The sequence below is a fragment of the Neolamprologus multifasciatus genome, chromosome 1 (genome assembly GCF_963576455.1).
Source record: "Neolamprologus multifasciatus chromosome 1, fNeoMul1.2, whole genome shotgun sequence".
Taxonomy (NCBI): Eukaryota; Metazoa; Chordata; class Actinopteri; order Cichliformes; family Cichlidae; genus Neolamprologus; species Neolamprologus multifasciatus.
In genome coordinates, this window is record NC_140439.1 from 15,209,430 (window position 1) to 15,222,704 (window position 13,275).

The 13,275-nt window shown below is 36.4% G+C and overlaps 1 long non-coding RNA gene across 3 annotated transcripts; it reads right to left on the reverse strand.

Moving 5' to 3' along the window:
• Positions 1-247: 247 nt before the first annotated feature.
• On the reverse strand, positions 248-9,777 carry LOC146525491 (uncharacterized). 3 transcript variants are annotated; one of them, XR_014874052.1, is made up of 3 exons: positions 2,003-2,446; positions 1,540-1,632; positions 248-904 (listed from the first exon to the last, which is right to left on the reverse strand). It is a non-coding gene; the product is annotated as an uncharacterized LOC146525491 (long non-coding RNA). The 3 variants fall into 3 exon arrangements; XR_014874053.1 differs by lacking the exon at positions 248-904 and adding an exon at positions 2,585-9,777 and having other exon boundaries at positions 1,462-1,632; positions 2,003-2,049; XR_014874048.1 differs by lacking the exon at positions 248-904 and having other exon boundaries at positions 1,462-1,632.
• Between the last annotated feature and the right edge of the window lie 3,498 nt (positions 9,778-13,275).

The following is a 13,275-nucleotide window of genomic DNA, read 5'->3' on the forward strand; positions in this document are numbered from 1 at the left end:
ACTAATTTACTAAATTTGGTCCCAGCTTAAGTTAATTGAGTTGAACCACCTCATACAAATTAAGTTATTCCAACACAAGTCTTTAATGCTAATAGAAAGCAATTTAATCACGTGGTAATTCTTTCCATGATTATTTTAAGTTAATTTAAAGAGTAATTTTTTGGAGCATTTAACAAAGTCTAGAGTCTGGTTAACATACATTTCACTATTACATCTAAAAGGTATATAAAAATTTGTCATACACATGTTTTTGTTTTCTCCAATTTATTGAATTTATAGCAAATTTCACATAACGTATAAAGAATACATGAAATGCAAGTGCAAGTTACATAACAGAAAAAAAAGTAGTGGACAAAGCGGAAAGTTAACCTGTTTTTAACAACAATGAATGGCTGAATCAGGTGATTTTCTGATGACCAATACAACTACTTTGAAGGTCAACAGATGCACTTTCAAAAAAGAAAGAGCACCAATTTTGTGTTTTCTCAAAATCAATAAAAAATGCATGGTATCATCTATCTGCAATTATTTTAGGTTCATGGTCCAGATACATGGTGTAGCTGTTGTAATGGGAACATTTCTCAATGAGAAAATAGTGTTTTGAGAACCTGTACTTTGTGTGCTGTTGGATAGTTTGTGTGCATCTAATTCCATAAGAATCTTCTGCAGGACCTCAAAGGTGTACCTGAGTTCCAGAGGGTAGCTCAGGTTCAGTGAATAGACCAGACCAAGCAACATTGTCACTGCAAAAACTACATTGCCCAACTCACCCATCACTTCCACCCCCTCTAGAACAATTATAACATCCTGAGGGTCATCGCCAGGCTCCGCACCCTCTGACCGAATGACACAGATTCCAAAGACTGTCTCTGCTATGGCAGGGGCGATGCTTTTTATCAACTTCCTGTGACAATAAAACAAAAAAAAAGATAATGATTTCTCACTAATGTCCATTGCAAACAGTTTTAAAAGTACATATCTGTTTTACATTAATGTAAAATACCTAAAAGCTTTATTCATTCAAGCCTTATAATAATGTAAATGTAATCAAAAATGACTGTCCGATAATTTTCATGACTCAAGAGAAGTTCATTCAATACCTCAACAATGTCCTGTCTTTCAAAATCTTGAGTTGTGATAGGGGTGACTGTGGCACATGAGGTAGAGCAAGTTGTCTACTGGTTTAATCCCTGGCTTCTCTAATCTGATACTAAAACTATCAATGGGTAACATACTGAAACCCAAGTTGCTCCTGATACATCCATTGAAGTGTAAATGTTACATAAAAATCTTGTATGAATGTGTGTATGAATGAGGTTATTATAATGATATTATAATAAGGTTAGTATAAAACACTCAAGAATGGTGCGTGTAGTATCCAGTGAGAAACTTAAAGCTCTTACTTTTCCTATTTCAAAATGTATTTTTTACAGCCACCAGTAATATACAGGAAAACCCCATCCCCTGAAACTTTTTGTATGTAGTTCAAGCTTATCTTTGATCATCTCCTTAGTTAAGGATACAGGCAAGTTAACATACCAGGTAATCCTTCACCAGCTTCTCAGGATCTTCATTCAGGTACACGCAAAGACCTTTGGCGATGTATTCTCTTCTGATTTCAACAGCATCAGTCTTTATACACAGAGGGGGAAAAAAACAAATATATACGGAAATCCATCTCAACGACCTAGCAGTGGGATTAAAGAACTTTTAGTTGAATTACCAGGAATTTGTGAGAAATACAGAGGCTATTGTTTTACAGTCTTAATCTTTTCAAATAGTATTTATGCATTTTAAACAAGTCTGTCATTTTAATATTGTTTTTTACTTTGTGTATTAATTTAATCATGCCATACCCCCAATTCAAGAAAGTTTAGATGATGTGTACATAAAATCAGAATGCAATGTTTTCTTGGTCTCAAAACTATATGTCACTTACAAATGAATATATTAAATTTTTAACATGGGAATGTGATCATTTTTAAGAAAAATATTGGCTCACCTTGAATTTGATGAACTGGCCTGCCAGCTCTCCAGACCTTTCACCACCTGATAAGATTAAACATTTATTATCTTTACAGGAGGGAACTGCAAGTCTCCAAGTGTATTAAGTAGAAAAATATTTAATTTCAAAAAATAAAAAAACAGGAAAACATATCTGTTCATGTTTTGTCTTTCCTCCTCAGTGTACTAAAAACACATAAATTGTTAAATAAACCACTGTCCATCAGTTGCAACTTACAAACTTACAAATTTCAACAACCCACACGTAAAATGTAAATTTATCACAACAGTCTCTGTGGTAGAGCCAAACTAGCTTATGTGCAGAGGTTAAGTTATAAACAATATCTATATTTGGAGTAGCTAAGTCTTTCATATTAGGCTATCATGCTAGCGTGACATTGTGCTATATTCTTGCACTAACGTGTTAGCTAGCTAGAATGGCATAAACAAACAGATATTTAAAAAACCCCAAAAAAACCCCAAATGTGAATAAATAAAACTGAAAAGAATCGACAAACTAATGATACCTTTGTGCAAAAAGTATTTTCATGAAGATGGATGAAGATAGATTCACTCTTACCTTTCCAAGATGACCACGAAGCAAACCATGTGCTTTCCTGCCTCTTGTTGTTTAGAATCTCACGTGATCTTGTGATATCGCGAGTCTTTAAGGCGGCTAACCACTCTTGTTAGATTTTATCATGTCATATCAACAAGAATAAATTTAAGAGGTGCTAAGTTGGTAAATTTCATGTAGATCTTATATGATTTTATTACGTTCACCTTGGAAACATAAATTCATTGTGTTCAAATTACATGTTAGAGTCTTGTAAATGCAATAACCACCAAATTTTACTTTTTTGAGTGTAGCATAACCTTAATCGGGTTACCAGGCATTTTCTGAGGTACCAGGAAGTCTTGGCCTGCCTGTTCTAACATATGTTTGGTTTCCTGAAAAGGATAGGTGGTGAGAAAGTAAGAACATAGCAAATGTATCATATTTAAAAAAAAATTACAGTCAAATGCAGTGTAGCTGGATGTATATGTAAATCTAAGGGGAGGGAGTGGTCATCTGGACAAGACTCCTCTCAAGCACACAAATCTCTTTCAGTTCAATTCAATTCAATTCAGTTTTATTTATATAGTGCCAAATCACATCAACAGTCGCCTCCAGGTGCTGTATATTGTAATTAGACCCTACAATAATACATACACAGAAAAACCCAACAATCATATGAACCCCTATGAGCAAGCACTTTGGCGACAGTGGGAAGGAAATACTTCTTTTTAACAGGAAGAAACTTCCGGCAGTACCAGGCTCAGGGAGGGGCGGGGCTATCTGCTGCGACCGGTTGGGGTGAGAAAAGGAAGAAAGAATAAAAGACATTCTGTGGAAGAGAGCCAGAGATTAATAACAAGTATGATTCAATGATTTCCTTTTAACACATGAAAAAGAAATACTCAGTGCATCATGGGAATCCCCCAGCAGCCTACACCTATTGCAGCATAACTAAGGAAGGATCCAGGGTCAGCTGATCCAGCCCTAACTATATGTTTTTTAAGTTTTAAGTCCATACTTGACTGTATTGATAAAATCCATACATCCATTATACTGCTATTTTGTGCACACCATCAATATTGTTGTTATTATTATTATAAAAAACAAATTTTGGGAAGCCTATTGTTTAATTATTATCATGGATTATGGCCTACTATCATAAATCTGAAGGTCTCTAGAGAAGTTCTGCATCTGTTAGGCAGTATAAGTAAGCCTTTAAAAAAGAGCCATAATACCAAAGTTAGTGAAATATTTTGATTCCTTAAATGTGTCACTAAAGTCCTGAGCTCTCAATCCTAAATGTGGCTTGTGAGGTGGATAAATATGCTTTCATTTTTCATCCTGCCTTGCCAAGGCAAGCAAACTGTCTTCCATTTGCTAAGGTCTTTCCCAATAAAGACAGAAATTTGATATCTTAAGATAACAGAAATGATATTACCCAGAAGCCATAACTGAGTCCTGTCAGAAAGGAGACGAAGTGAGTGATTGCCCCCAGTTATGCAAGAGCTGATTTATCCCATTAGGCTTTGGTGTAGGCACAGACCCAGAGCTTGTGCCACTGAGGCTCACTAGCAGTTATTGCCTGACATGAAAATTCTTCTTCAAGCGTAAAGTGTCAGAAAGTTGGATTGATGCTTCTACTCATTATTGCTTCTGCATTTTGGGATGAGAAAGGTAATATTAGCTTGGAAAAAAGTATGAATTGCAAAGCCTGTGATTGATATTTCTGAGAATTTTGTATCAGTTGGAACGTCAACTGATAAGAATGAAGGTATAACAAAATAAACAGAGAATAAATGCTTTTATGTAAAAGTATAGTATCTAATAAAACATTACATAGTGAAAATATGGATAAAATAATTGCTTTATTTCATTAATTTGCAACAGACAACATTTTGAAACCTTTGTTAGATAGCATATGCATGCATGCAATACAGTGCACAATACATATTTCACAGGGGCACCCAAATGAGAGATTACAATCAGGAAATATTTTGGGGAAAATGATTATTTATCGTAAGCAAAGTAATAAAAACAAAAACAATGCCAGTCTTATCTTGTGCTAATAAATCCTGGACCCAGTGTTACCTTTTTCTGATATTCCATTTTATGATATAAAGTATACATCAGCTTGAAGTGCCTTTTTTTTAAAAAGTAATCAAGCTATAGGTCTCTGCAATAACAGAAACAAGAACATATTGGAATGCTGCTGACTTTTTTAATATATGGACTCACTGGTGTGGGACATTGTATTGCAGCAATGGCAGACATCTACTCTAGACATCTTCGACCCTTGCCAAATCAGACTGAAACAATTTGGATGAAGAGATAGTATTCCTGCTGTTTCTGTTTGCTCCCAGACTAATATCTGGGAACTAAAAGTATGATTCAGACTATTAATTATATTTGTCATCAACGGCTTTAAAAAAAAATCATTAACAAAATCTAGTGTACTGAATACAAAATAGATGAAGTCTTTCTTCACACCACAACAGCACCTTCAATTACCTTCATATCAGTATGACCTATGAAGGTACATATAGGCATAGAGTAATTGTAGCAACACAATAAGACTGTCCCATTTCACGCCACTGGATTTGGATTTTCCGGATGCCTAACAGCAATATAGTAAAGGTGTAATGTGCAGGGTAAATTCAAATTGTAGGTTGAGATATATCTATACGAATGTGGTACAGCTGAGATTTGAATCTTACAAAAACTTTGTGATAGTTTTCCCACAAATTATGACAACTACTATTTTTTTCTTAATAAAAATGTATATTCTGTGAATATACAAATTTCATTTCAGGATAAGACACCCACAAGCCACAGACAGTTCATTCAAATGCCAGTAAGCCATCTATAGTTTGGTAGCAACCCTATGATAGAACAAACAACGCAATGAAGGGTTCTCACTGGCAACAATATATTAGTTTATGTAATGCACAATATATCTAACAAGGTTAGTATTGATGTTCTGAGAGAAAGAAACACATCATACTAGTGCAGGAGGAGTTCACAATCGATACAGAAGTAAGTGTGGATAAAAATACTGATGGGTACGTAAAAGTGCCAACGGTTAAATAAAAACTATCAGCAGTGAAAACAACAACAACAACGATAACAAAAATCACCCAGAAATTGCTGGTTGCAAGAAAAAGAAGATTAAGGGGAGGCAATTATTTCACCAAACACAAGCAAACAAAAGAGAAAAATACTCTCAGCAACCAGCTGGAGCAAATCTAAGGCTACGTTCGTGCATTACACTTCAAGAATTCAAGAAGAAGAAAAATACAGAAGGAAAAGCATTCAAATCAGACACAATATTAAAGCCAGGTTAAATGAACAATAAGGACCAAAGTGTTACAATTTAATGATCTATTAGGAACCCTCAGGTCATGATTGAGATTTTGACAAGTGTTACACATGCAGGTCGACGCCCATGTCCAGGGCTGTCTTAGTGGCTTACAAGGCACCTGGAGAATATTGTATGTGGGTTTAACATTGTGGCTGATAACTTTATGTACTTAAAATAATTCCATCATCGCCCAGAGGTAAACCAGGGCAAGATGCCTCCCAGACAACGCGCACTTGTGTGAACAAACGTGACCCATTAATTTCCCTAAGAGCTTGTATTGGCACACAAACGTTTTCTGACCCAGTTCAAATAATATCAATGAAACAAATGTTACTGAAGGACTAAAATGCCAGAAGACTGCATCAGTCCACCAAAGTAAAAAAAAAAAAAAAAGATTTATAATTTTTGTGTTCGACATACTAAGAAATCCATTTTTTTATTTTGCTTTCATGGTGACGTGTTAATGAATAGAGAATATAGAGTTTGCATATTAGAAAAATCAAATCTTTCCTGTAGTCTTGCTGTTGTGTGCAGATTTAAAAACAAAAACAATTATTTGAACACGCTTGTGTTTTTGTTAATAGCAAACAAATAATGATAAGTGTATCTTCCTCTTGTGAGAGTGAAGATGCAAGAGTCTGAATGCGTGTGGAAAAAAGCTGACTGATTGACAGTCACATTGGCAATTAATTTGCAACATAAATTTGAGTTGCAGTATTTTGCATTTTTACCCCCAAGTTAGTGTAGGATCTTTAAAGCACCTTGAGGCAACTGTTGTTGTGATTTGGTGCTATGAAAATAAAACTGAATGGAATTGAAGAATCCCATCAGTCTTGAGAAATATCTACATGTCTTTGGCTTTTAAAACTAATACTGGTAAAGTAGTATAAAGCCATTCATTACCCCTCTCAAGGCAGGCGTTGCCGATTTGCAACAGTTAATAAATAACAACAAAGTTTTTTTTTACTCAGAAGTACCACTGCAGGAGCTGGTTGTGCATTAGCAACGAAAAGTTTAATTTGAGCCTGAGGGGGTTAATGCTGGAAGTGGCAATGACTAGGGACTGTAGTGATTAATAGGGCAGGCTTGTAATGAAAAACATAGTCTGGAAAATAAATAGCATGCAGCTACAGGTAAGTTATTCCATGCTCACAGATTAAGATGAAATAAACAAAACACGACAGAATGACTTTGACCTCAGTCACACAGGGCTAAAGAACAGCTCGTGACCCCCTCTGGAAAACACTTGTGAAAAGTGTGGTGCAGACCATAAATGCAAAACATATCAACTATGTGAAATGTTTGAACCTAGATAATTTATCATTTTAAGAAAAATATTAGCTTACTCTGAATTTGATGGTAGCAACTTTGCTCAAAAAATGTTGGGACTGGGGTCAACAAAAGGCTGGAAAAGTAAGTAGTATCAAAAAGAAACAACTGGTGGAAGACTTTGTAACAAATTAATTTAACTGGGAACAGGTCAATGGGTGGGTGTAAAAAGAGCATCTCAGAGAGTTTCTCAGAGGTGAAGACTGGCAGAGGTTCACTGATCTGCAAAAACTGCATCTATAAATTGTTGAACAATGTCAGAATAAACGTAAAAGTGTGAATGCTATAGTGAATCATAATCTAGAGTTCATAATACCTTCAACAGATTCAGAGAATCTGGAGAAATCTCTGTGCACAAGGTTGAACATTGGTATTGGATGCCCAAGATTTCACTGCAAACTGGTGTGTTTCTCCCATGGAAATCACTACATGGGCTCAGGAACACTTCCACAAATACTTTTCTTTGAACACAATTTCCCATCTCATCCAAAAATACAGGTTAACGCTTTATCAGGCGAAGAAGAGGCCAGCTTCTCTGGGGCACATTTCACTATAAATGGCCCGAGGAAAAGTGGAAAACTATTTTGTGGTCTGACAAATTGAAATTTGAAATTCTTTTTGGAAAATGCAGCATCCTTCAGACTAAAGAGAAGACAGAAAATCTGGTGTGTCAGTTCTTACTTCAAAAGCCTGTAACTCTGATGATATGGAGGTACATTGGTTCCTATTGAACTGGCAGTGTGTACATGAGGAAGAGCACCATGAATCTTGAAAGGTATTGATGGTGACTTTCCACTGTTTTAGAAAAACACGTGCTCCCATCCAGATGACTTCTCTCTGAAGGTCTTGCGAACACCTTGCATGTTTTAGCACAACAATGCTAAACCCTCTACTGCATGGCTTTGTAGTAGAGGGTGCTGAACTGACCAACTGAAAACATTTAGAGGATTATTAAATTGAAAATACAAGAAGACCCAGAACTGTTGAGCAGGACTGTTGAGCAGACTGAAGACCAGTCCAGCAAATGCTCTTTAGTTCCCAAAAATATATGGACTGTTGTTAAAAGAAGAAGGGAAGAAGTGGTATTCCAACGTTTTTCTTTTTTTTAATGTGTTGTTACCATCAATTTCTAAAGTTTTAATTTTAGACTACATTTTTAATTCTTATGATTGTAAATTTTCTGTGTCCAAACACATGTTTTCCTACGTTGTAATGTGAATAAAAAATGGATTTCTGAGATCCATCTTTTGACGGACGTTGGTCCCCCAAACTTGTTACATTTTTGTTTTAGTGTTCTAGATGAATTTGAACACACTTTTCTCATTGAGCAGATGGTCATGTTAATTGCTGAAAAGTGAGGTGAAACTGAAGTAACAATAAGCAAAGGACGATTCTGAGGGAGTATTTCAAATGCAAGCTATCAGATTTATTTCTGTATATATATGCAAGTACGTACATTTTTATTTAATATTTAATTGTATTTACATGTATTATTTAATTGTGACTAAATTTTGTAATTTGATGTTAAAAAAGGTTAAAATAAAAACGAAACAAAAAAATGTAGCTCTCCATTAGTAGCAACATAGTGGTATTGCTCAGCAGCAGCGCATTTTATACTTTTATGGTCTAGTTAATAACAGCCACATACTGTGTGCGAATAAATTCTGCTGGCTGTGGGTTTTTAAACCAAAACATTTCCAAAGGTCTTGACATTGTTTAGACACCGTTGGAACCACATGCTGTCTACCAATCAAAGGCACAAAGACAGATGGGAGGTGGAAGGAAACCCCAGGGGAAAGGCCTTATGTCTCAGTTTCACTGCAACAATGGGGCACGTGCTCTCACTATTGTTGGAATTGTTCACTCACACAGTGTGCATCAGGTGACCGGAGAACTATATCACATCCTGTCTCAGAGCTATTGATCTTGAGTTACAGGGCCTCACGGTATTTTAACAGATGAAGAGATTTTCTTGGCAATACTCTGCTGTGAGTGGGACCCCAGCGACCCTGGCATCTGGCGGCTGCATCATTCAAACAGGACCAGAAATCTGATTCCTGCATTTCAACCAATCACATCATGACGTTTCATAGTGTTTAGCTGTTTTGACCAATGAAATATCCCTGGATGAATTCACATTTTCTATATGATATACAACCACTTTCTATCACTCTCCCAAGATGATAAAGGACATTTAAAAATAAAGATATTGTGGAAAATTATTTAAAGTGCTCTTATATTGGAGAAGAATGAGTACTATGCAGAAATCACGTATATATACCATCTGATTATACAGTATTTACAGGTGATTTTAAGCACAAAAAATAAATACTGCGTAATGACTTAAACAGAAGTCAGACACTTATAACAATGTGCCAAAATAAAGGAGGATGTGTTTTTCAGATCAGTGTATGATCACATTATATACCGATAAACACAAAAACATATAAAGATGTATGTGCATTAGATTAGAAGATATCTTGTAGCATTCATGAGCGTACGTTGAAAATCTCTTCTAACAAAAACCCCAAAACTCTGTGAGTATGCCGGCAAAGACTGCTTGTCTTTATTTAGTCAAAAATAATAATAATAATGTGTTTTTAATACATTACTTGCTCTTTTTATTGTGTCAAAGCCGTTCAAGGCCATAATTTTTGAGTTACACAACTGAATTTGTATGGACAGTTTTGAAAGGCAGGCAGCTGGGTTAAAGAGCAATAAAAGAAGCTTGGGTATTGAGAAAGCTAATGAAGTATATCTTTCTGAGTGGGAGGGGCTGGACTGCTGGAGTGTGCTTCACACAAACACAGGCACGGGCCAGAGGGTAGTGTCAATAGACTTCTTGGGGGATGGGCACTTTCTACCGTTAAATTTTCAACGGCATTTATTTCCTTAAGGGTTGTCACGTGGCCCATTTCAAGGAAGAGGTTGGGCTGTGTGGAATAACTCAAAGTAAAACTGCAGCTGGTTGATTTAATCACAGAAAAAACTCACAAGAACCTAATAGTTTTCATGGCTTTATACTTTATACACACTTTGTTGACTGAATGTGTGCATGTGATAGTGAGTATGTATGTGTAGATGTGTTTATGCATAAGCAGTACAACAATAACCAAGTTTGTTAGCACCTAAAAAATCTGTTCGACAAGTCCTTTGCTTTCAGTAGCTGAAAACACAACATTCAAATTAATATTTGAGAAAAAATTAACAGTTACTTGGCAACACAACCACCAGGCCCACAAAAATAACAGCAATTTCATTTCAAAAAATGCCAAATCCTTATTGGTGTTCAGCAGTGACATCAGCTTTTCTAGCTGAGGACCACCTACATCAAATGAATCACACAGCACAAAGGTCTGCCAGCAACACTCTCTGAAATGGGGCCTGTTGAACATCATACAATAGATTGCTGTTTGTATGCTTCTCAGGGATCCTGAGAAGCATGGACAATATGGAAGTTTACTTCCCCTTGTCTATGAGTCACATATTAATGTACTTAGAAGTGCATTTCATGTTTGCACTGGTAACTCAGGTACCGGGTTACACGTGTCTGTTTTCCTTCAGCATGAGTATCCAAAAAGGCATATATTTTTCAGTAGCCATGTGATGAATTGGCTCCGTGAGTTTTCTTGTGAATAAAAATAAAATAAAGTTCTTATTATATATGAAGAAGTACTCTAATTGAGTGGCATTCACGGAGAGAACTCTCTTCTCTGTGAGGAAATCAAATCATTCAGCTTCGTTAATGCAACAAAGAGTGCCTGCCACTGTCTGCCGACTGTGGTGATAGTCAACATCACAATGTAAAACTGACATAAGGAACAACATGAAAGTTAGCTGGAGAAGATAGACTGATCTGCTAATAGTGTAATATTTTGAAGCCAAAATAAACAGTGGTTTTGGCAGTTTTAGATATTATAAATGAAAAATGTTCAGTATAACCATCTTTAGCCATAACTTGGCACATCACTCTTTGGTTAGGCATAGTGCATGATTTGGGTCAAAATACACCCTTTAATAATGTTAACCAAATGTTAGACAAACTTCTCTTCCAATTCATTTGCTATTAAGTAGACAAGTGATTGATAACACAAGCACAGAATATTTGGCCATTTCAGACCGTTAGAAACTTCAGTTAAAACATACTGAACTACCACTAGACCTAAAACCGCATCTTAAAAATGAAGCTAATGGGATACTTGTTCAAGAGGAGAGGGGGTTTTGCATTACTCCCACACCCCTTTAGCGAAAATGGGTTATGGGAATATCACAGAGGTAAAATAAGCCCTCTATTGTAGTTAATAAAATGACTTCAGTGTCTTATTTCACCTGCAAGGGAGCTGGATTTTGACTTGATTTGGCTTTGTTTCAACATTTATTTTTGCTCTTTTTCAGTCTGGTTTTGACAAAAGTATGATAGGGTACACTTGCGATTGGTTGAAGGTAGCCTGTGATAGACAGATGGCTCATCCAAACACCTGCCAAATATGTTTTGAAAATGCCCACCCCATTCCAGTTTTCAAGGTTAAATTCTCAGATGGTTTTGTGTAATAAACCATCTGTCATGTCAGGTTAAGCTTCATCATAAATTTAATCCAACAGAACTAGCAGTAGTTGTGCTTGTGAAGCTGTTGTAGGATTGTGTCCTTGTCACTGCAATCGTGACTTAGTGGTTGCTCTGGGTGCTTTCATTGAACTCAGGGAATTGGATGAACATCTGTGTGGGGTGAGGGTTCTTTCTGGCTGGGAAGAATACAGCATTTAGCACCACAGTGCATATCTGATAATTTACATCCCTGTGTAAAGCAGGTGGAGTACAGAAGAACTGAAAAGAAATTAACAGATAACCTTAAAATGTCTGGATGTCTTAAATTATGGAAACAACCCCCACTGTTCTATTTACTCGATTCATACTTCATCACTCTTACTCATTCATACTTTATTCATTTCAGTTCAGGTTAATATAATTTATAGAATGACAAATCAAACCAAGAGTCACCTCAAGACACTTTATATTGTAAAGTAAAGAACATGCAATAATACAGAGAAAACCCTACCAATCAAACAGCCCCCTACAATGAAGCACTTAGCGACAGTGAGAAAGAAAGACTCAACAGGAAGAAGCCATCTGCTGCAATATCTGTATATAATGTATAGAAATGATAGCTGTGCTGGACACTGAGTTATACAGTCAATGCTCCTTCTTGATACATTTTTAACTATTGGTAAAGTAGAGTAAAATTTAAATCAGAATATGAAGTCATCTTGGCTTTTTTAGACTTTTGTCAAAAACAGGTGGCATGAACAACAACATAAAGCTGACAAACAGAAGGAGACAGCACACTTAAAGAATCCGACATACAAATAGATCCCATGAACAATTCATTTCTTTTCATTGTATTTCAATTATGGGTGAACTACATGATGAGGTAGGCACGGCCAAATTGCTGTCCTGCTCTCAGGTGATAAGAGATTGTAACTTTAGCTCACACGAGGCCAGAAAAAAACTGCAGCTGCACAGCTCTCTGTAGAGGTTTTCAAGCATATTTCACTTATAACCACACCCAAATCAGTTATGTGTGAGCGATTAAAAGCTGACTAAAAACACCTGCATGCACTATCAGCCATTATGTCGCTATGCCTGCGTACTAAATGGGTTGCATCTAAGGCTCTTTCAATACCTGTTATTATACAAATTTCTCTGGAAAATTCAGATGGCAAGTAAACCAGGAGCAGCCCAGTAGATTTCAATGCCATTAGCCGCCCTGCTCAATAATCAGCTTCATTTGCTAAGAAAACAAACTGGGGCCAGATGGCGAGGCTGATGAGTGTTCATCGATCTGGGGTCCCTCTTGCATACTTGCTTAATTTTGGAAATGGAGGGGATGGACCTCTGAAGGTTGAGAAGGGAAACACTGGGGCAGATGTGACTTCCCTCCTCAATGCTGAGTACAACACTCAAAATGTGAATAGTATATGAGCTTTGGAGCAGCCCTTGAAGTATAAAGCAGCCCCACTAGTGAAC